This window comes from Hordeum vulgare, chromosome 5H, assembly GCF_904849725.1.
Source record: "Hordeum vulgare subsp. vulgare chromosome 5H, MorexV3_pseudomolecules_assembly, whole genome shotgun sequence".
Lineage (NCBI taxonomy): Eukaryota > Viridiplantae > Streptophyta > Magnoliopsida > Poales > Poaceae > Hordeum > Hordeum vulgare.
The window spans coordinates 215,464-237,620 of NC_058522.1; the positions used below are offsets into that span (position 1 = coordinate 215,464).

The following is a 22,157-nucleotide window of genomic DNA, read 5'->3' on the forward strand; positions in this document are numbered from 1 at the left end:
CCTTTGGGACTACTTTCATAGCACAAGCTAATTACCAAGTTACTCAGAGAGATCACTCTCAAAAAGATATAAGTGAAGATCGAGAGTTCTTATTTCTCCAAAATATAACACCGCCGTGCTCTAAAAAGATCTAAGTGAAGCACTAGAGCAAAGTTATCTAGATCAAAAGATATAAGTGAAGCACATGTGAGCTAAATTGCCTAACTCAAAAGATATAAGCGAAGCTCAACGAGTATTCTAGCAAATTCACGATGAGTGCATGTCTCTCTCAAAAGGTGTGCAGCAAGGATGATTGTGACACAACAAAAAGAAAAGACTCCTACGATACAAGACGCTCCAAGCAAAACACATATCATGTGGTGAATAAAAATATAGCTCCAAGTAATGTTACCGATGGATTGAAGACGGAAGAGGGGATGCCTTCCCGGGGCATCCCCAAGCTTAGGCTTTTTGGTGTCCTTGAATTTGGCTTGGGATGCCTTGGGCATCCCCAAGCTTGAGCTCTTTCCACTCTTTATCCCTTCGTCCATGAGGACATCACCCAACTTGAAAACTTCACAACACAAAACTTAAACAGAAACTCGTGATATCATTAGCACAAGAAAACAAACTACCACCTCTTAAGGTACTGTAGCAATCTTGATTTCTATTTATATTGGTGTTAGATTACTGTATTCTCACTTTTCCATGGCTAATACCCCCCCCCCCCCCCCCGATACTATCCATAGTTTCATCAAAATAAGCAACCAACACAACAAGAACAGAATCTGTCAAAAACAGACCAGTCTGTAGCAATCTATATACTTCATATACTTCTGGTATCTCACAAATTCTGTAAAATTACGACAGTTTAGGCAATTGGCATATCAACCAGCAGCAAAAATAATTAACTCAAAATCTCTTTCTGGATAAAAATGAAAAATAATTTCGTGAGCGAAAAGTTTCTGTCTTTTTCCAGCAGGATCAAACAACCATCACCAAACTAGTCATAAAGGTTTTACTTGGCTAAAACAGAAAAAGAAACACAAAAGACACAATCATAACAGAATTATGATGGTGTGGGCGCAACAAAACAGAAAGCAAAAAAGCAAAGATAAATTCATTGGGTTGCCTCCCAACAAGCGCTATTGTTTAACGCCATTAGCTAGGCATTGATAATTCAATGATGCTCACATAAAAGATAGCAATCGAACACGAAGAGAGCATCATGAAACATGTGACAAACATATCTAAGTCTAACATACTTCCTATGCATAGGCATTTTATAGGAAAACAAATTGTCAAGACAACCAATAGTTACCATATGCAAGGAAGAAGAAAGAGACAATATCAATCTCAACATAACGAGAGGTGATTTGGTAACATGAAAGTTTCTACCACAATATTTTCCTCTCTCATAGCAATTACATGTGGGGTCATAATCAAATTCAACAATATAGCTATCATATAGGATATTCTTTTCATGATCCACATGCATGCAAAGTTGACGCTCTTCAAAAATAGTGGGATTATCATCAACTAAAGTCATGACTTCTCCAAACCCACTTTCAATATTATTGCAAATATCATATTCATCACGAGGCTTAAACAAATTTTCAAGATCATAAGAAAAATCATTACCCCAATCATGATCATTGCAACAAGTAGTGGACATAGCAAAACTAGCATCCCCAAGCTTAGGGTTTTGCATATTTTTAGCATGATTGACACTAATAGGATTTATAGTGAAACCATTGCAATCATGCTTTTCATTCAAGGAGCCCTCGTGAATCACTTCATGAATCTCTTCATCACGATTTTCAGATTCACGCATCTCAAGCAAAACTCCAAAGAGAAAGTCAAGTGCACTCAACTCATTAGCAATTGGTTCAACATAATTGGATCTCTTAAAGAGATTAGCAAGTGCATGAGGATCCATATCAATAGATTTTCAGCAAACGAAGATGCAAGCATATTGAAGGCACACGCACACAAGCGAACAGAAAGCAAGCGAAAGAAAAGGGCGAACGAAAAGGCAAATATTTTTGTAAATTTTTGTTTTTCGGAAGTGGGGGAGAGGAAAACGAGAGGCAAAAAAGTAAATGCAAGAGATGAGTTTGCGACGTTTGGGGAACACAAGGTCCGCTTACGGGAACCTCGCCAAAACTGGCAGATTTGGCATATATTTGCTAGTTTTCAAGGCTATTACTCACTGTTTTTGGGTCCCGTAGCGACCCAAATGTTCGGGGAACCCGGGGTTCGCTTACTGGAACCTCGCTAAAACTCACATATGTGGCATATTTTGGCTAGTTTTCGAGGGCATTACTCACTGTTTTTGGGTCCCGCAGCGACCCGAATGTTCGGGGAACCTCGGGTTCGCTTACGTGAACCTTGACCAAATTCGCGGGTTTGGCACATTCTAGCCAATTTTCTATGCTATTACTCACTATTTTGAGGGCCCGCTTTCACCCGAACATTCAGGAAACCCAGGGACCTTTTATCAGAACCTCGCCAAAGCTCTTAGATTTGGAATATTTTGGCCATTTTTCAAGGCTATTACTCATTGTTTTCGGGTCCCATGATGATCCAAACGTTCGGGGAACCCCAGGTTCGCTTCTGGGGACCTCGACAAAATCACGGATTTGGCATATTCTAGCCAGTTTTCCATGCTATTATTCACTATTTTTTGGTCCCGCGTGTTGGGGAACGTTGCATGGGAAACAAACAATTTCCTACGCACACAAAGACCTATCATGGTGATGTCCATCTACAAGAGGAGATTAGATCTACGTACTCTTGTAGATCGCTAAGTGATACGTCCATTTTGCATCATGCTTTTATGTTGATACTAGTTGAGTACCTGTGGGTTGCCACGGGATGCAAATTATGTTATGAAAAAATAAATAAAGTCATATTCCGAATCTTGGAGATTATTTTTAGTCTCGACTCTCTTACTATTAAAAAACACCTTGCAGCCCATCTTATGCATTAGACTCAAAATATCTTGACTTTGTACAACACTTTAGAAGGGACCAATGTTCTTACCAACAGCAACTGAATAGACAGAAGCTAATTAAGCATCTATTTACTACAAGAAAAAAACATAAAAAGACAAAACGAAAAAGAGAAAGACATTCGCTAATTGTTTTTCAATTAAATTGTTCAGATGAACCAAGATGCATTATTGCTACTCCCTCGAGGTTGCGTCAATTAATTCGGGTGGGAGGGAGTACCATTATCGGACAATTAGAACCATGCAAATATATTTTGAATAATCAATACAAGGAGATTGTAATCATACAGCTCACTACAAATGTTCTTATAATAATTCAAGGTTCATCACATTTTTTGAACTGCAATGGCAATATATTTCAGTTCGATAAGGAATAGGATCACAAATAGAAATATTTTGATGTCAGCAAGCTTTTTCAATGAACAAAAACATTATTGAAAAGGCAACATTTGGTACCAAAGTCTTCAAGGGACTTCTTGAAGCCTGCAAAGCACTTGTCGCAGGCGTACTTTGCGCCATCCCTGACCGATGATCCGACGACAATGCCAGACGCGTATGCGCTGCATGATTCCAGGATGGCTCGCTCCCGCTCATGGAAATGGTGCACAACAAGGATCTCAAAATGCTGCAGCAGGTGAAAAGCTTGTAAGAATGAATTCAGTGGCATGAAGAACAATGCACACGTGGTATAAATCCCAAGGATGTATTTTTTGCCATGTGCTACAAACATGTTCCACTCGGGATGGGACCTCTGTTCTCTTTAGAAGATACTGGTGCACAATAGTGGTGATATTTCAGAAGATCATTTTTCTTCTCCTTTTTGTTCAACATTCCATAAATAAAAATATAATGGACGTTTTACGAAGATGTGGAAAATTTGAAGCTGGTAATTTCATGTCACGACTCACGAGGAACAACTCCTCTATGGGTGCAGATTGTCTAACTTCACGGGGCTGTACTTAACACAGCTAAAAAGGAATTGAGGAGATGGCAGGTATAATTGATACAACAGAAACATAATTGAGCTATTAGGACGCCCTAGTAATGTGTCATTGTTTATCATATTGTTCGGAATAAAAAGAAAGATCTTCCATGTTCATCGTAGAAAATAAAAACACAGACAATTTGATTTACTTAAGTACTGTAGGAGATTATTTCTAACCCAATTTGGATGTATGTAGTTTATTTTCAGCACGAGTATCAGTAACTTTCTAACCATGGCCAGTGAGAATCTTCTTTTACGCCATGAAGAGTAACCAAGACATCTTTTAACCATGGCAAGAAATGAGGGTTCTGTAAATTACCTTAGGAGGCTGACGAAGTGAATACATCATAGTCTTGCAGGATAGAACAAATGCAGTCTGATTATATGCCATGGAATGCTTTTCACCAAGAGATGTATTAACCGTGTTTTTGTAGCATGGCTCATTAAAGTATGGTTTATCATTCAACACGAGGCCCTGGATGGAGATCAACACCTGCAACATGGTGGAATTTGACTTGCTCCACTTCTCACATCCAGACTCCCAAGTGTTCAGCAGGCTAAGGCACACCTTTCCACTCTCATATAGGTTTGAATTTAGCCGAAGCCCACCTGAATGGTAGTATACTTTCTGTGCATATCGGATAGGTTTTTGTTAAGAGATTGCATTGGTGGTGATAAAGTGGAAAAATAAGGGGAGGCAGGTGTGAAGTGCCAACATACCGCTGGACATCGCGGTTACCCAGGAGGAAAACGAACATCAAAGAAGAAAAGACCGTCATGATATGGAGTTCCAGAAGGCCCAACAATAGCAGCCCTTAGCAGATCAATCCTGTCCTCATAAACTCTAACATATATAGATCCTGCATAATATGAAACCAAACTGAGATCCACGTTTTTATTGATAAAAAATGGATTTCAGGTGTAAATCCTGTAAAAGAAAAACTGCAATGCAAGTATGACATGAGTCGACGACACATTAGGTTAGGCTTAATGATATGCCAACATGATTTGACAGTTGCAAATAATTTTCCATTTTTCTCCAAGTATTAAATGATACTTTTTTGTTAAGAGATTGCATTGGTGGTGATAAAGTGGAAAAATAAGGGGAGGCAGGTGTGAAGTGCCAACATACCGGTGGACATCGCGGGTACTCAGGAGGAAAACGAACATCAAAGAAGAAACAACCATCATGATATGGAGTTCCAGAAGGCCCAACAATAGCAGCCCTTAGCAGATCAATCTTGTCCTCATAAACTCTAACATATATAGATCCTGCATAATATGAAACCAAACTGAGATCCACGTTTTTATTGATAAAAAATGGATTTCAGGTGTAAATCCTCTAAAAGAAAAACTGCAATGCAAGTATGACATGAGTCGACGACACATTAGGTTAGGCTTAATGATATGCCAACATGATTTGACAGTTGCAAATAATTTTCCATTTTTCTCCAAGTATTAAATGATACTTTCTCACACGGTATATTCAGTATGCAAAACAAGTTCTAAACCAAGCATGAAGTATGACATGAGTCGACGACACATTAGGGGCTTAGTGCAGGAGTGCACCTAAACCACAGCGTACACACAAGATGTTGCCAGAAAAGGGCCAAGAAATGCAGAGAATGGTGACTATATGGAAACAATAGTACTCCCTCCCTCCCACGTATAGTGTCACAACATATAGTGTCTTGATCTCTTGAGACTATGTATTCTCTTATTTCAATGTATGAAAGAAAGCGCAAAGCATTTCAAAACTCATAGAAGTTCAGAAAAGAAAAGAAAAACTTCAGTGATCTCCACACAGATAGTGTCAACAAGAGAGAATCAAGGAACATATCAAAAAAAAAGCTTGGATGCCTGACTGAAGGCAAAATGGCATAATTCACTTCATACTGATATGCAGGATGCTGATGCTTGTTTTGCTCGATGTCAGTCTGTAAGGGATACTTGTTTTGCACATAGTAAGGGATACTTGTTTTACACATACATCATAGTAGCATCAGCTTGTCGGGTGAAAAGTATACAGAGCTCAAAAGACAAAAGCACACAACAGCGCCCCTTCAGATTCGAAGGCATATGGATCGTACCTTGTGAATAAACTAACATAGTCGATTTACATCCGGCAGTCACACCCAGGATATTTTCTGGGATGTACCTCCACCGCTACTTGTTTTAGTAGTTAGAACGGGATGGACAGCAGACTGTTTGCTTGGATTTGTGCCCCCCTTAGAGCATCGGACAATTAAAAAAAGAGTTGCATGATCAGTGCATGGGACACCTAACAACTGTAAATTATCAAATCATAATATGCAGTCGGCCTAAAGAAATGAGATATCAACCCATCCTACAAATCTTGTAAGGAGCATGTTTAGCATAGTGTTGACACTACCCGATGGATTATAACCACGTATATTAAGGGTTCACAGGACACTGAGAGCACAAGTAATTTGCACGCTATCTACCTGCAGGCAGGGAGCTTTACTTTATCTCTATCTTTATACCCAATATTTACATGCTATAATTAAAATCCAGACTTTGAATGATAAGTTACTATTTATTGTGACATGTATAGTTGGACACACTGATGCATACTTCATAGGGATAACTCATCGGAATTATTTTCCCACAACATTTTTCTACGCCAAAAGACAACAGAGTTGTGAACTAACATAAACACATACCTGATAAATGGGAATTGAGAAGGTGAAAATGATGGCCAGGTGACCCAGTCCTAAAGTCCGTGGAGGCCATATGCACAACGTCTTTCGATTTTTCATCCACAACCTCTTTGGATTTTCATCAAATACATTATGGGCATATAAAATATGAATCTGCATCACCGAAAGAACCTGTGACATTCTGTGCCATGGCAAATTTAGGACCTGTGAACATGTTCTAGAGATTAAATATGCCTCTATTTGTTTCGAAAATAGAAAACATGTTCTTTTATCTAGAACCATATCTAGACGGGATTACAGTGCACTTAGAAAATCTGAGATTATGTGCCTCGAGATGAACATGGGCCCTTAGAACATCACCATGCGTATCTTTCCATCTAATTTCTGGACGGTCATATAGAATAACATTGGAGCTTGTTAATTTGGGAGCTAAGCAATCAAGGTAGCATATCCGGTAGGTAGGAATATACATTGTTGTTTATGTAGTGGAAAATAGCCAATGGAAACCATGCCTTTTTTAATCACGCAACCATGTTAAGTAAGCAAAAAGTGTGTTTAGCCATTAAGCCAGAATATAGGTTGCTGGAACCGGGAGATAATGGAAAAAGGAAACTAATAATACTGTATTGTGTAATTTAGATGATTTAATGAACCTTGTATAGCACATTGTATACAAGAGTGTAGTTTTCCGATAAAAAACATTATAAGCGCTTCAGGTGAGAAAAAATGTGTCATAATTCAGGTGCCATGATTTTGGCAAAATCATGGAGCTGAGACCTGTCTCGAACAACGCCAAGGCATAATATATTCCTAATCAGATACAATTATAACTATTTTTGTGAGTACAATTTCGTGATAAAGGCTATCACACATACGCATCAATAGTTTGTGCTGCTAACATCTTCCGTGAGAATCATAACAAGAGAATGCACTTGTTATTAAAAAGCCCAAAATGGAGTTATACGCCAACTACTTTGTACATATTACTCCTCATGTTTATTATCTTCCAGCTATCACCAACACTTGTCTTCTAATTCCTAGGTACTCCTTGTTGGAAATATGCCCTAGAGGCAATAATAATTAGTTATTATTATACTTCTTTGTTCATGATAATCGTTTATTATCCATGCTATAATTGTATTGATTGGAAACACAATACTTGTGTGGATACATAGACAAAACACTATCCCTAGTAAGCATCTAGTTGACTAGCTCGTTGATCAAAGATGGTCAAGGTTTCCTGGCCATAGGCAAGTGTCGTTACTTGATAACGGGATCACATCATTAGGAGAATCATGTGATGGACTAGACCCAAACTAATATACGTAGCATGTTGATCGTGTCATTTTGTTGCTACTGTTTTCTGCGTGTCAAGTATTTGTTCCTATGACCATGAGATCATATAACTCACTGACACCGGAGGAATGCTTTGTGTGTATCATACGTCGCAACATAACTGGGTGACTATAAAGATGCTCTACAGGTATCTCCGAAGGTGTTAGTTGAGTTAGTATGGATCAAGACTGGGATTTGTCACTCCGTGTGACGGAGAGGTATCTCGGGGCCCACTCGGTAATACAACATCACACACAAGCCTTGCAAGCAATGTAACTTAGTGTAAGTTGCGGGATCTTGTATTACGGAACGAGTAAAGAGACTTGCCGGTAAACGAGATTGAAATAGGTATGCGGATACTGACGATCGAATCTCGGGCAAGTAACATACCGAAGGACAAAGGGAATGACATACGGGATTATACGAATCCTTGGCACTGAGGTTCAAACGATAAGATCTTCGTAGAATATGTAGGATCCAATATGGGCATCCAGGTCCCGCTATTGGATATTGACCGAGGAGTCTCTCGGGTCATGTCTACATAGTTCTCGAACCCGCAGGGTCTGCACACTTAAGGTTCGACGTTGTTTTATGCGTATTTGAGTTATATGGTTGGTTACCGAATGTTGTTCGGAGTCCCGGATGAGATCACGGACGTCACGAGGGTTTCAGGAATGGTCCGGAAACGAAGATTGATATATAGGATGACCTCATTTGATTACCGGAAGGTTTTCGGAGTTACCGGGAATGACGAATGGGTTCCGGGAGTTCACCGGGGGGGGGCAACCCACCCCGGGGAAGCCCATAGGCTTTGGGGAGACACACCAGCCCTTAGTGGGCTGGTGGGACAGCCCCAAGGGGGCCTATGCGCCAAGAGAAGGAAATCAAAGGAAAAGAAAAAAAAAGAGGGAGGAAGTGGGAAGGGAGGGGGACTCCTCCCACCAAACCAAGTCCAACTCGGTTTGGGGGGGAGTCCTCCCCCCCTTGGCTCGGCCGACCCCTTGAGGGTCCCTTGGACCCCAAGGCAAGGTCCCCCTCCCTCCTCCTATATATATGGAGCAATTAGGGCTGATTTGTGACGACTTTCTCACGGCTGCCCGACCACATACCTCCATAGTTTTTCCTCTAGATCGCGTTTCTGCGGAGCTCGGGCGGAGCCCTGCTGAGACAAGATCATCACCAACCTCCGGAGCGCCGTCACGCTGCCGGAGAACTCTTCTACCTCTCCGTCTCTCTTGCTGGATCAAGAAGGCCGAGATCATCGTCGAGCTGTACGTGTGCTGAACGCGGAGGTGCCGTCCGTTCGGTACTAGATCGTGGGACTGATCGCGGGATTGTTCGCGGGGCGGATCGAGGGACGTGAGGACGTTCCACTACATCAACCGCGTTCTCTAACGCTTCTGCTGTACGGTCTACAAGGGTACGTAGATCACTCATCCCCTCTCGTAGATGGACATCACCATGATAGGTCTTCGTGCGCGTAGCAAATTTTTTGTTTCCCATGCGACGTTCCCCAACAGTGGCATCATGAGCTAGGTTCATGCGTAGATGTCTTCTCGAGTAGAACACAAAAGGTTTTGTGGGCGATGATGTGCGTTTTGCTGCCCTCCTTAGTCTTTTCTTGATTCCGCGGTATTGTTGGATTGAAGCGGCTTGGACCGACATTACTCGTACGCTTATGAGAGACTGGTTTCATCGTTACGAGTAACCCCCTTTGCTCAAAGATGACTGGCAAGTGACGGTTTCTCCAACTTTAGTTGAATCGGATTTGACCGAGGAGGTCCTTGGATGAGGTTAAATAGCAACTCATATATCTCCGTTGTGGTGTTTGCGTAAGTAAGATGCGATCCTACTAGATACCCTTGGTCACCACGTAAAACATGCAACAACAAAATTAGAGGACGTCTAACTTGTTTTTGCAGAGTATGCTTGTGATGTGATATGGCCAACGATGTGATGTGATATATTGGATGTATGAGATGATCATGTTGTAATAGATAATATCGACTTGCACGTCGATGGTACGGCAACCGGCAGGAGCCATAGGGTTGTCTTTATAACTAACGTTTGTGCTTGCAGATGCGTTTACTATTTTGCTAGGACGTAGCATTAGTAGTAATAGCATGAGTAGCACAACAACCCCGATGGCGACACGTTGATGGAGATTATGATGATGGAGATCATGGTGTGACGCCGGTGACAAGAAGATCGTGCCGGTGCTTCGGTGATGGAGATCAAGAAGCACGTGATGATGGCCATATCATGTCACTTATAAATTGCATGTGATGTTAATCCTTTTATGCACCTTATTTTGCTTAGAACGACGGTAGCATTATGAGGTGATCTCTCACTAAAATTTCAAGATGAAATTGTGTTCTCCCCGACTGTGCACCGTTGCTACAGTTCGTCGTTTCGAGACACCACGTGATGATCTGGTGTGATAGACTCAACGTTCACATACAACGGGTGCAAAACAGTTGCGCACGCGGAACACTCGGGTTAAGCTTGACGAGCCTAGCATGTGCAGACATGGCCTCGGAACACATGAGACCGAAAGGTCGAGCATGAATCGTATAGTTGATATGATTAGCATAGAGATTCTTACCACTGAAACTATTCTCGACTCACGTGATGATCGGACTTGAGATAGTGGATTTGGATCATGTACCACTCAAATGACTAGAGAGATGTACTTTTTGAGTGGGAGTTCTTAAGTAATATGATTAATTGAACTAATTGTCATGTACATAGTCTAATGGTCTTTGCGAATTATGATGTAGCTTGCGCTATAGCTCTACTATATTAAATGTTCCTAGAGAAAATTTAGTTGAAAATTGATAGTAGCAAACTTTGCAGACTGAGTCTGTAAAACCGAGGATTGTCCTCGTTGCTACGCAGAAGGCTTATGTCCTCAATGCACCACTCGGTGTGCTGCACCTCGAGCGTCGTCTGTGGATGCTATGAACATCCGACATACACGTTTCTGATGACTACACGATAGTTCAGTGCAAAATACTTAATGGCTTAGAAGCAAGGCACCGAAAACGTAGTAAAACGTCACGGAACATAAAGTGATGTTCTAAAGAGATGAAATTGTGATTTCATGCTTGTGCCCTTGTTAAGAGGTACGAGACCTCCAACAAGATTCTTTGTCCACAAAGTAAAGGAGAAAAGCTCAATCGTTGAGCGTGTGCTCAGATTGTCTGAGTACGACAATCACTTGAATCAAGTGGGAGTTAATCTTCCAGATGAGATAGTGATGGTTCTCCAAAGTCACTGCCACCAAGCTGTGAGAGCTTCGTGATGAACTATAACATATCAAGGATAGATACAATGATCCTTGAGAGATTCGCGATGTTTGGCACTGCGAAAGTAGAAATCAAGAAAGAGCGTCAATAGTTGATGGTTTGTAAAACCACTAAGTTTCAAGAAAGGCAAGGGCTAGAAGGGATACTTCGTGAAACGGAAAAACAGTTGCTGCACTAATGAAGAGACCCAAGATTAAACCCAAACCCGAGACTAAGTGCTTCTGTAATGAGGGGAACAGTCACTGAGGCAGAGCAACTCTAGATACTTGGTAGATAAGAAAGGCTGGCGAAAGTCGAAAGAAGTGTATTTGATATACATGATGTTGATGTGTACTTTACTAGTACTCCTAGTAGCATGAGGGTATTGGATACCGGTTCGGTTGCTAAGTGATTAGTAACACGAAATGAAAGCTACGGCATAAACGGAGACTAGCTAAAGGCGAGGTGACGATACGTGTTGGAAGTGTTTCCAAGGTTGATATGATCAAACGTCGCACACTCCCTCTACCATCGGGATTGGTGTTAAACCTAAATAATTGTTATTTGGTGCTTGCGTTAAGCATGAACATGATTGGATCGTGTTTATTGCAATACGATTATTCATTTAAGCAGAATAATGGTTACTCTATTTTCTTGAATATTCACCTTCAATGGTTTATTGAATCTCGATCGTAGTGTTACACATGTTCATGATATTGGTGCCAAAAGATACGAGTTAATGATGATAGTACCACTTACTTGTGGCACTGCCGCTTGAGTCATGTTAGTATAAATTGCATGAAGAGGCTCCATGCTGATGGATCTTTGTACTCACCTGATTTCGAATCACTAGTGACATGCAAATCATACCACATGAGCAAGGCCCTGTTTTCATTGAGATGAAATAAGATAGTAACTTGTTGGAAGTGATACATTTTGATGTATGTAGTCCAATGGGTACTGAGGCACGTAGTGGATATCATTATGTTCTTACTTCAGTGACGATTTGAGTAGATACAGGAGTATTTACTTAATGAATCACAAGTCTGAAATGTTGAAAAGTTCAAATCCGTTTCAGAGTGAAGTTCGTCGTAACAAGAGGATAAACTGTCTACGATATGATCATAGAAATGAATATCTGAGTTACGAGTTTTGGTACGCAGTTAAGACAATGTGGAAATTGTTTCGCAGTTCATGCCACCTGGAACATCATAGTGTGATGATGTGTCTGAACGTCATAGCCACGCACTATTTGGTATGGTGCATCCTATGATGTCTCTTATCGAATTACCACTATCGTTTATAGGTTATGCATTAGAGACAACCGCACTCACTTTAAATAGGGCACCGCGTATTTCCGTTGAGATGACACAGTATAGACTGAGGTTTAGAGAAATCTAAACTGTCGTTTCTTGAAAGTTTGGGGCTTCAACACTTATGTGAAAAAGTTTCAGTCTGATAAAGCTCGAACCCAAAGCGGATAAATGCATCTTCATAGGATATCCAAAACAGTTGGGTACATCTCCTATCTCAGATCCGAAAGCAAAGTGTTTGTTTCTAGAAACGAATCCTTTCTCGAGGAAAGGTTTCTCTCGAAAGAATTGAGTGGGAGGGTGGTAAAACTTGATGAGGTTATTGAACCATCACTTCGACCAGTGTGTAGCAGGACGCAGGAAGTTGTTCCTGTGGCGCCTACACCAATTGAAGTGGAAGCTGATGATGGTGATCATCAAGCTTCGAATCAAGTTACTACAAACCTCGTAGGTCGACAAGGTCACGTACTGCTGCAGAGTAGTACGATAACCCTGTCTTGGAGGACATGTTGTTGAGCAACAGTGAACCTACGAGTTATGGAGAAAGCGATGGTGGGCCCAGATTCCGACAAATGGCTCGAAGCCATGAAATCCGAGAGAGGATCCATGTATGAAAACAAAGTGTAGACTTTGAAAGAACTACTTGATGGTCATAAGACTATTGAGTAAAGATGGATCGTTAAAAGAAGACAGACGATGATGGTGATAAGTCACTATTAAGAAAAGCTCGACTTGTCGCAAAGATGTTTTCGACAAGATCAAACAGTTGACTATGATGAGACTTTCTCACTCGTAGCGATGCTAAAATTCTGTTAGAATTATGTTAGTTGTTGATGCATTATTTATGAAATATTGCACGTAGGATGTCAAAACATTGTTTTCTCGACGGTTTCCTTGAGCAAACATTGTATGTGATACAACCAGAAGGTTTTGTCGATCCTAAAGATACTAGCAAGTATGCAAGCTCCAGTGATCCTTTAATGGACTGGTGCAAGCATCTCAGAGTTGGAATATACACTTTGATGAGATGATCAAAGATTTTGGGTTTGTACAAGGTTTATGAGAAACTTGTATTTCCAAAGAAGTGAGTGGGAGCACTATAGAATTTCTGATAGGTATATGTGGTTGACATATTGTGGATCAGAAGTAATGTAGAATTTCTGTAAAACATACAAGGTTGTTTGAAAGAAGTTTTCAAAGGAGTACCTGGATTACGCTACTTGAACGTTGAGCATCAAAGATCTATGGAGATAGATCGAAAGCGCTTAATAGAAGTTTCAACAAGATGCATGCCTTGACAAGTTTTTGAAGGAGTTCAAAATAGATCAGCAAGGAAGGAGTTCTTGGTTGCGTTGTGAGGTGTGAATTTGAGTAAGACTCAAAACCCGACCCCGGCAGAATAAAGAGAATAGACGAAGGTCGTCTTCTATGCCGTAGCCGTAGAATCTAAAGTATGCCATGCTGTGTAGCGCACCAGATGTGTGCCTTGACTCAAAGTATGTTGAGAGGTACAGAGAGTGATCCATGATTGAATCACTAGCGGCGGTCAAAATGCATCCTTAGTAACTAATGTACTAAGGAATTTTTCTCGATTATGGAGGTGGTTAAAGAGTTCGTCGTAAAGGGTTACTTCGATGCAAGCTTTGACACTAATCCGAATAACTATGAGTAGTGAAACGGATTCGTATAGTAGAGTAGATATTCTGAGTATTTCCGAATAGCACATAGTAGCAGCATCTATAAGATGACATAAAGATTTGTAAAGAACACACGGATCTGAAAGTTTCAGAACCGTTGACTAAAACCTCTCTCACGAGCAAGACGTAATCAGACCCCAGAACTATATGGGTGTTGGATTCGTTGAAATCACATGGTAATCTGAACTAGATTATTGACTCTAGTGCAAGTGGGAGACTGTTGGAAATATGCCCTAGAGGCAATAATAAATTAGTTATTATTATATTTCTTAGTTCATGATAATCGTTTATTATCCATGCTATAATTGTATTGATTGGAAACACAATACTTGTGTGGATACATAGACAAAACACTGTCCCTAGTAAGCCTCTAGTTGACTAGCTCGTTGATCAAAGATGGTCAAGGTTTCCTGGCCATAGGCAAGTGTTGTCACTTGATAATGGGATCACATCATTAGGAGAATCATGTGATGGACTAGACCCAAACTAATAGACGTAGCATGTTGATCGTGTAATTTTGTTGCTACTGTTTTCTGCGTGTCAAGTATTTATTCCTATGACCATGAGATCATATAACTCACTGACACCGGAGGAATGCTTTGTGTGTATCAAACGTCGCAACGTAACTGGGTGACTATAAAGATGCTCTACAGGTATCTCCGAAGGTGTTAGTTGAGTTAGTATGGATCAAGACTGGGATTTGTCACTCCGTGTGACGGAGAGGTATCTCAGGGCCCACTCGGTAATACAACATCACACACAAGCCTTGCAAGCAATGTAACTTAGTGTAAGTTGCGGGATCTTGTATTACGGAACGAGTACAGAGACTTGCCGGTAAACGAGATTGAAATAGGTATGCGGATACTGACGATCGAATCTCGGGCAAGTAACATACCGAAGGACAAAGGGAATGACATACGGGATTATACGAATCCTTGGCACTGAGGTTCAAACGATAAGATCTTCGTAGAATATGTAGGATCCAATATGGGCATCCAGGTCCCGCTATTGGATATTGACCGAGGAGTCTCTCGGGTCATGTCTACATAGTTCTCGAACCCGCAGGGTCTGCACACTTAAGGTTCGACGTTGTTTTATGCGTATTTGAGTTATATGGTTGGTTACCGAATGTTGTTTGGAGTCCCGGATGAGATCACGGACGTCACGAGGGTTTCCGGAATGGTCCGGAAACGAAGATTGATATATAGGATGACCTCATTTGATTACCGGAAGGTTTTCGGAGTTACCGGGAATGTACCGAGAATGACGAATGGGTTCCGGGAGTTCACCGGGGGGGGGGGCAACCCACCCCGGGGAAGCCCATAGGCTTTGGGGAGACACACCAGCCCTTAGTGGGCTGGTGGGACAGCCCCAAGGGGGCCTATGCGCCAAGAGAAGGAAATCAAAGGAAAAGAAAAAAAAAGAGGGAGGAAGTGGGAAGGGAGGGGGACTCCTCCCACCAAACCAAGTCCAACTCGGTTTGGGGGGGGAGTCCTCCCCCCCTTGGCTCGGCCGACCCCTTGAGGGTCCCTTGGACCCCAAGGCAAGGTCCCCCTCCCTCCTCCTATATATATGGAGCAATTAGGGCTGATTTGTGACGACTTTCTCACGGCTGCCCGACCACATACCTCCATAGTTTTTCCTCTAGATCGCGTTTCTGCGGAGCTCGGGCGGAGCCCTGCTGAGACAAGATCATCACCAACCTCCGGAGCGCCGTCACGCTGCCGGAGAACTCTTCTACCTCTCCGTCTCTCTTGCTGGATCAAGAAGGCCGAGATCATCGTCGAGCTGTACGTGTGCTGAACGCGGAGGTGCCGTCCGTTCGGTACTAGATCGTGGGACTGATCGCGGGATTGTTCGCGGGGCGGATCGAGGGACGTGAGGACGTTCCACTACATCAACCACGTTCTCTAACGCTTCTGCTGTACGGTCTACAAGGGTACGTAGATCACTCATCCCCTCTCGTAGATGGACATCACCATGATAGGTCTTCGTGCGCGTAGGAAAACTTTTGTTTCCCATGCGACGTTCCCCAACATAAACCAGCCCCTGGTGGGCTGGAATAAGTTCCCACTAAGGCCCCTAGTGGGGTGGTTTGAGAAGGAAAAAACACAAGGTGGAAAGAGTTTCCAAGTGGGAAGGTGGAATCCTACTCCAAGTAGGATTGGACTAGGACTCCTCCACCTCCAATTTCAGCCAAACCTTTAGGTTTTGAGGCTGCCTCCTCCCCTCCCTCCCTCCTATATATATAGTGGGGTTTTAGGGCTGATTTGAGACAACTTTTGCCACGGCAGCCCGACCACATACCTCCACGGTTTTTCCTCTAGATCGCGTTTCTGCGGAGCTCGGGCGGAGCCCTGCTGAGATTAGATCACCACCAACCTCCGGAGCACCGTCACGCTGCCGGAGAACTCATCTACCTCCCCATCTCTCTTGCTGGATCAAGAAGGCCGAGATCATCGCCGAGCTGTACGTGTGCTGAATGCAGAGGTGCCGTCCGTTCGGCACTAGATCGGAGCGGATCGTGGGACGGATCGCAGGACGGTTCGTGGGACGGTTCGCGGGGCGGATCGAGGGACGTGAGGACGTTCCACTACATCAACCGCGTTTCTTAACGCTTCTGCTATGGGATCTACAAGGGTACGTAGATCGGAAATCCCCTCTCGTAGATGGACATCACCATGATAGGTCTTCGTGCGCGTAGGAAAATTTTCGTTTCCCATGCGACGTTCCCCATCACTCCTACATAGCAGTTGTACACAAGCGAGGTATGCACTCAGGAGAAAATATATTTCAACCAAGTAGATGCAGATGAATATGATTGACTGGAAGAAAAATGGAGAACTTATATTTATACCATGAGGTATACAAGAAATAATAAATAAAAGTAGATACAAATGAAATATATGATAAGAGTGGAAGAAGAATTAAGAGGCATATTTATCAATTCATGGACAAAGTGGGATGGTTATGTTCAAACCTATTAATGTCACATTGATGCTTCATTTCCTGCATGAATGTAAAGAAAACAAAATTTATAGCATGCCAGGACCTTGCAAAAAATGGATATAAATAGAGATGTTTGTTCTGTCTATCACCGATGTATCCCATGAATAAATTAAGGAGCTTTCGCACAAACAAAATGATGTAAACACAGAAGTTTGTTCTGTCTATCACCAATGTGTCTCATGAACAATATTGTTCTCTCTATGTGTAGTCATGGATTTTTTTTCATACAATGCATCATGACTATGAATCCATGGCCTCCCATGTCACTATAAAATTGGATCAATCTAAGCCAAGGACGTGATGAACATTACCTGCCTCAGAAACTTCATATATCTTTCTCTTCCATCTACAACAAATATAATCAATCTCTGTGTATACTACTTGTAGGTAATTTCGATCATCATGCTTTTGAACTCCTCAACGCTTGTAAGATCTCTTTGTTTTAAAAACTGAGCAGCAAGGTAGTTCACCAACGTGATTAAAAAGCAGTTCCCTGAAAACAAATTCTCCAAAGTGCTAACTACACACAGGCAGAAATTAGATTACAAAGGAGAAAACAATAGAGCAGTAACTCGAACGTACGGATCCCGTGCGGCACTGATGCGCCTTGCCATGGAGGCCTCCGTTTCTATCTGTTTTCAACAGGTAGGTGCAGTAGAAAATTTTGGATGGCCGCCGTCCTCGGAGACAAGATGTGGCCGTCATGGTAGATGCTAGAGGCGGAGCAAGGGATAGAAAGGGCCAGGGCGGCTGTGGGGAACCCCGCCGTGGTTGAGAGATTTGCTAAGCGGACGGTGCTGCACCCGTCGCGGCGGTTATCCTGTTTCCCTTCACCACTGCCTGCACCTCCATCTCCTAGTACGGCGATGACTCCAACACCCTAGGGCTTGCTGCCGGAGCTCAAGCTGGGGGGGAGGGGGTTACCGGTGGACGAGGTCCTTGAACTTGGAGAGGAAGCACTCATGGTCGTCGCCGACCGAGGCGATGCGCTGCTGCGCGCCCAGCTTGTCCGCGTTCACCTCCTTGATCTCCCCCTCCGGCATGGCCAGCACCGCCGTCCGCGCGCGGTCGTAGGTGGGAAGCTTCTCCAGCGCCGCCCATCGCAGCGCCTCCTCGTTGTCTGCTGTGCCCGAATGCGCTGGGGAGCGGGCGGCACCGAGCGGCGCGGGGGCGGGGGCGGGGCCGGCACCGAGCGGCACGGGGGCGGCCGCGAGCTCGCAGGGCGGGTGATGCTCGCAGAACCCCCGACCCTGATGCGCGACTGCGCTCCGATGGACAAGGAGGCGGCGCCGGGTCTCGGGGGAGAGGGTGCATCGGGGTGGTTGCGAGGGAGGGGGTGGGGGAGAGAGATCTGGGGATGGAGACCGACGGGGAAAGTGGAGGGCGTGCAGGCCGTTTTGGATTTTTTTTTCTGTGTTTTTTTGGTTCAGGGATGGGTAAGACAAGGTGGGATCGCTGGGAGGTCGAACCAGAAGCGAGGTTGAACCATCACGACGGCACATCATGCTTTAATAGTAGAGATTTATCGCTTTATGGGTTGTTATTACACTTCACGGTACAATACGTATGCCTTTTCTCTCTTATTTTACAAGGTTTACATGAAGAGGGAGAATGCCGGCAGCTGGAATTCTGGCCTGAAAAAGGAGAAAGTTTGAGATATCTATTCTGCGCAACTCCAAAAGCCGTGGAAATAAACAAGGAATTGTTCTGGAATTTATAAAAAATACTGTGCGGAAGAAGTACCAGAGGGGAGCCACCAGGAGGCCACAAGCCTGCTAGGCGCGGCCTACCCCCCTGGTCGCGCCTAGGGGGCTTGTGGGCTCCCTGTTGGCCCTCTGGCTTCCATCCTTTGCTATAAGGAGGGTTTCATTCCAGAAAAATCAAGAGGAGGCTTTCGGGAGGAATCACCGCCGCCACGAAGCGGAACTTGAGCAGAACCAATCTAGAGCTCTGGCAGGGTCGTCGTGCCGGGGAAACTTCCCTCCCGGAGGGGGAAATCGTCGCCATCGTCATCACCAACACTCCTCTCATCGTAGGGGACTCGTCTCCATCAACATCTTCATCAGCACCATCTCATCTCCAAACCCTGGTTCATCTCTTGTAACCAATCTCTGTCTCGCGACTCCGATTGGTACTTGTAAGGTTGCTAGTAGTGTTAATTACTCTTTGTAGTTGATGCTAGTTGGATTACTCGATGGAAGATTATATGTTCAGATCCTTGATGCTATTCAATACCTCTTTGGTCATGAACATAATTATTCTTTGTGAGTAGTCACTTTTGTTCCTGAGGACATGGGATAAGTTTTGCTATAAGTAGTCATGTGAATTTGGTATTCGTTCGATATTTTGATGTGTTGTATGTTGTTTTTCCTCTAGTGGTGTTATGTGAACGTCGACTACATAACACTTCACCATTATTTGGGCCTAGAGGAAGGCATTGGCAAGTAATAATTAGATGATGGGTTGCTAGAGTGACAGAAGCTTAAACCCTAGTTTATGTGTTGCTTCATAAGGTGCTGATTTGGATCCACTAGTTTAATGCTATGGTTAGACTTTGTCTTAATTCTTCTTTCGTAGTTGCGGATGCTTGCGAGAGGGGTTAATCATAAGTAGGATGTTTGTCCAAGTAAGGGCAGCACCCAAATATCAAACTATCAAAGTAGCGAACGTGAATCAAACTATCAAAGTAGTGAACGCGAATCATATGAACATGATGAAAACTAGCTTGACAGAAATTTCCATGTGTCCTCGGGAGCGCTTCACCTCATATAAGAGTTTGTCCAGGCTTGTCCCTTGCTACAAAAGGGATTGGGCCATCTTGCTTCACCTTTGTTGCTATTGTTACTTGCTACTTCCTACGAATCATCTTATCACACAACTATCTGTTACCGATAATTTTAGTACTTGCAGAGAATACCTTGCTGAAAACCACTTGTCAGATCCTTCTGCTCCTCGTTGGGTTCGACACTCTTACTTATTGAAAGGACTACGATAGATCCCCTACACTTGTGGGTCATCACTAAGCGGGAAGCGTTAAGAAACGCGGTTGATGTAGTGGTACATCTTCGTGATTCAAATCACCGTCGTCCCACGATCCGTTCCGATCTAGACGACACCTCCGCGTTCAGCACACGTACAGCTCGATGAAGTTCTCGACCTTCTTGATCCAACAAGAGAGACGGAGAAGTAGATGAGTTCTCCGGCAGCGTGATGGCGCTCCGGTGGTGGTGATGATCTACTCCTGCGGGGCTCCGCCCGAGCTCCGCAGAAATCCAATCTAGAGGTAAAACTATGTGGTATAGGTTTGAGTTGCACGTGGCAAAGTTGTGTCTCAAAAACCCTAAAACCACCCGTATATATAGGAGGAGGGGAGGGGCTAGCCTTGGGGCTCAAGGACCCAAAGGGTGCGGCGGCCGAAGGGAGAGGAGGACTCCGTCTCCAATACGGTTTGGGGAAGGAGGAGTCCTCTTCCTTCCCACCTCCCTCTTTCCTTTTTTATTTCCTTTGGTTTTTTCACTTGTGGCGCCATAGCCCTCTTGGACTGGCTCCACCAGCCCACTAAGGGCTGGTGCTCCACCCTAGGGTTACTGGGCTCACTCCCGGGTGGGTGTGCCCCTCCCGGTGAACACCTCGAACCCATTCTCACTCCCGGTACACTGTCGGAAATGCCCGAAACTTTCCGGTGACCAAATGCAACCATCTTATATATCAATCTTCGTTTTCGGACCATTCTGGAAACCCTCGTGATGTCCGTGATCTCATCCGGGACTCCGAACAACATTCGGTAACCATACATATAACTCAACTATACTAAAACATCATCGAACCTTAAGTGTGCAGACCCTGCGGGTTCGAGAACTATGTAGACATGACCCAAGACACTCCTTGGTCAATATACAATAGCGGGACCTGGATGCCCATATTGGATCCTACATATTCTCCGAAGATCTTATCGGTTGAACCTCATTGCCAAGGATTCATATAATCACGTATGTCATTCCCTTTGTCCTTCGGTATGTTACTTGTCCAAGATTCGATCGTCGGTATCCGTATACCTATTTCAATCTCGTTACCGGCAAGTCTCTTTACCCGTTCCGTAATACAAGATCACGTGACTTACACGTAGTCATATTGCTTGCAAGGCTTGTTTGTGAGGTTGTATTACCGAGTGGGCCCCGAGATACCTCTCCGTCACACGGAGTGACAAATCCTAGTCTTGATTCATACTAACTCAACGGACACCTTCGGAGATACCTGTAGAGCACCTTTATAGTCACCCAGTTACATTGCGACGTTTGATACACACAAGGTATTCCTCCGGTGTCAGTGAGTTATATGATCTCATGGTCATAGGAATAAATACTTGACACGCAGAAAACAATAGCAACAAAATGACACGATCACGTGCTATGTTTATAGTTTGGGTCTAGTCCATCACATGATTCTCCTAATGATGTGATCCAGTTATCAAGTGACAACACTTGGATATAGTCAGAAAACCTTCACTATCCTCGATCAACTAGCTAGCCAACTAGAGGCTTGCTAGGGACATTGTTTTGTCTATGTATCCACACATGTATCTATGATTTCATTCAATACAATTATAGCATGGATAATAAACGATTCTCTTGAAACAGGAAATATAATAGTAACTATTTTATCATTGCCTCTAGGGCATATTTACAACACCACGGTGATGCGAACGTTAGGGAAACCTCGGCATATCCTTACGGGAACCTCACCTAAACTCACAGACTTGACATATTCTGGCCGGTTTTCAATGCTATCACTCGTTATTTTTAGGCCCCACGGCGACCCGAACGTTTGGGGTGTTGGAATTATGCCCTAGAGGCAATAA

The 22,157-nt window shown here is 43.4% G+C and overlaps 1 pseudogene; it reads right to left on the minus strand.

The window, feature by feature from the left end:
* Window positions 1-3,407: 3,407 nt before the first annotated feature.
* LOC123452233 lies at window positions 3,408-18,788 on the minus strand (annotated as a pseudogene).
* Window positions 18,789-22,157: the final 3,369 nt, after the last annotated feature.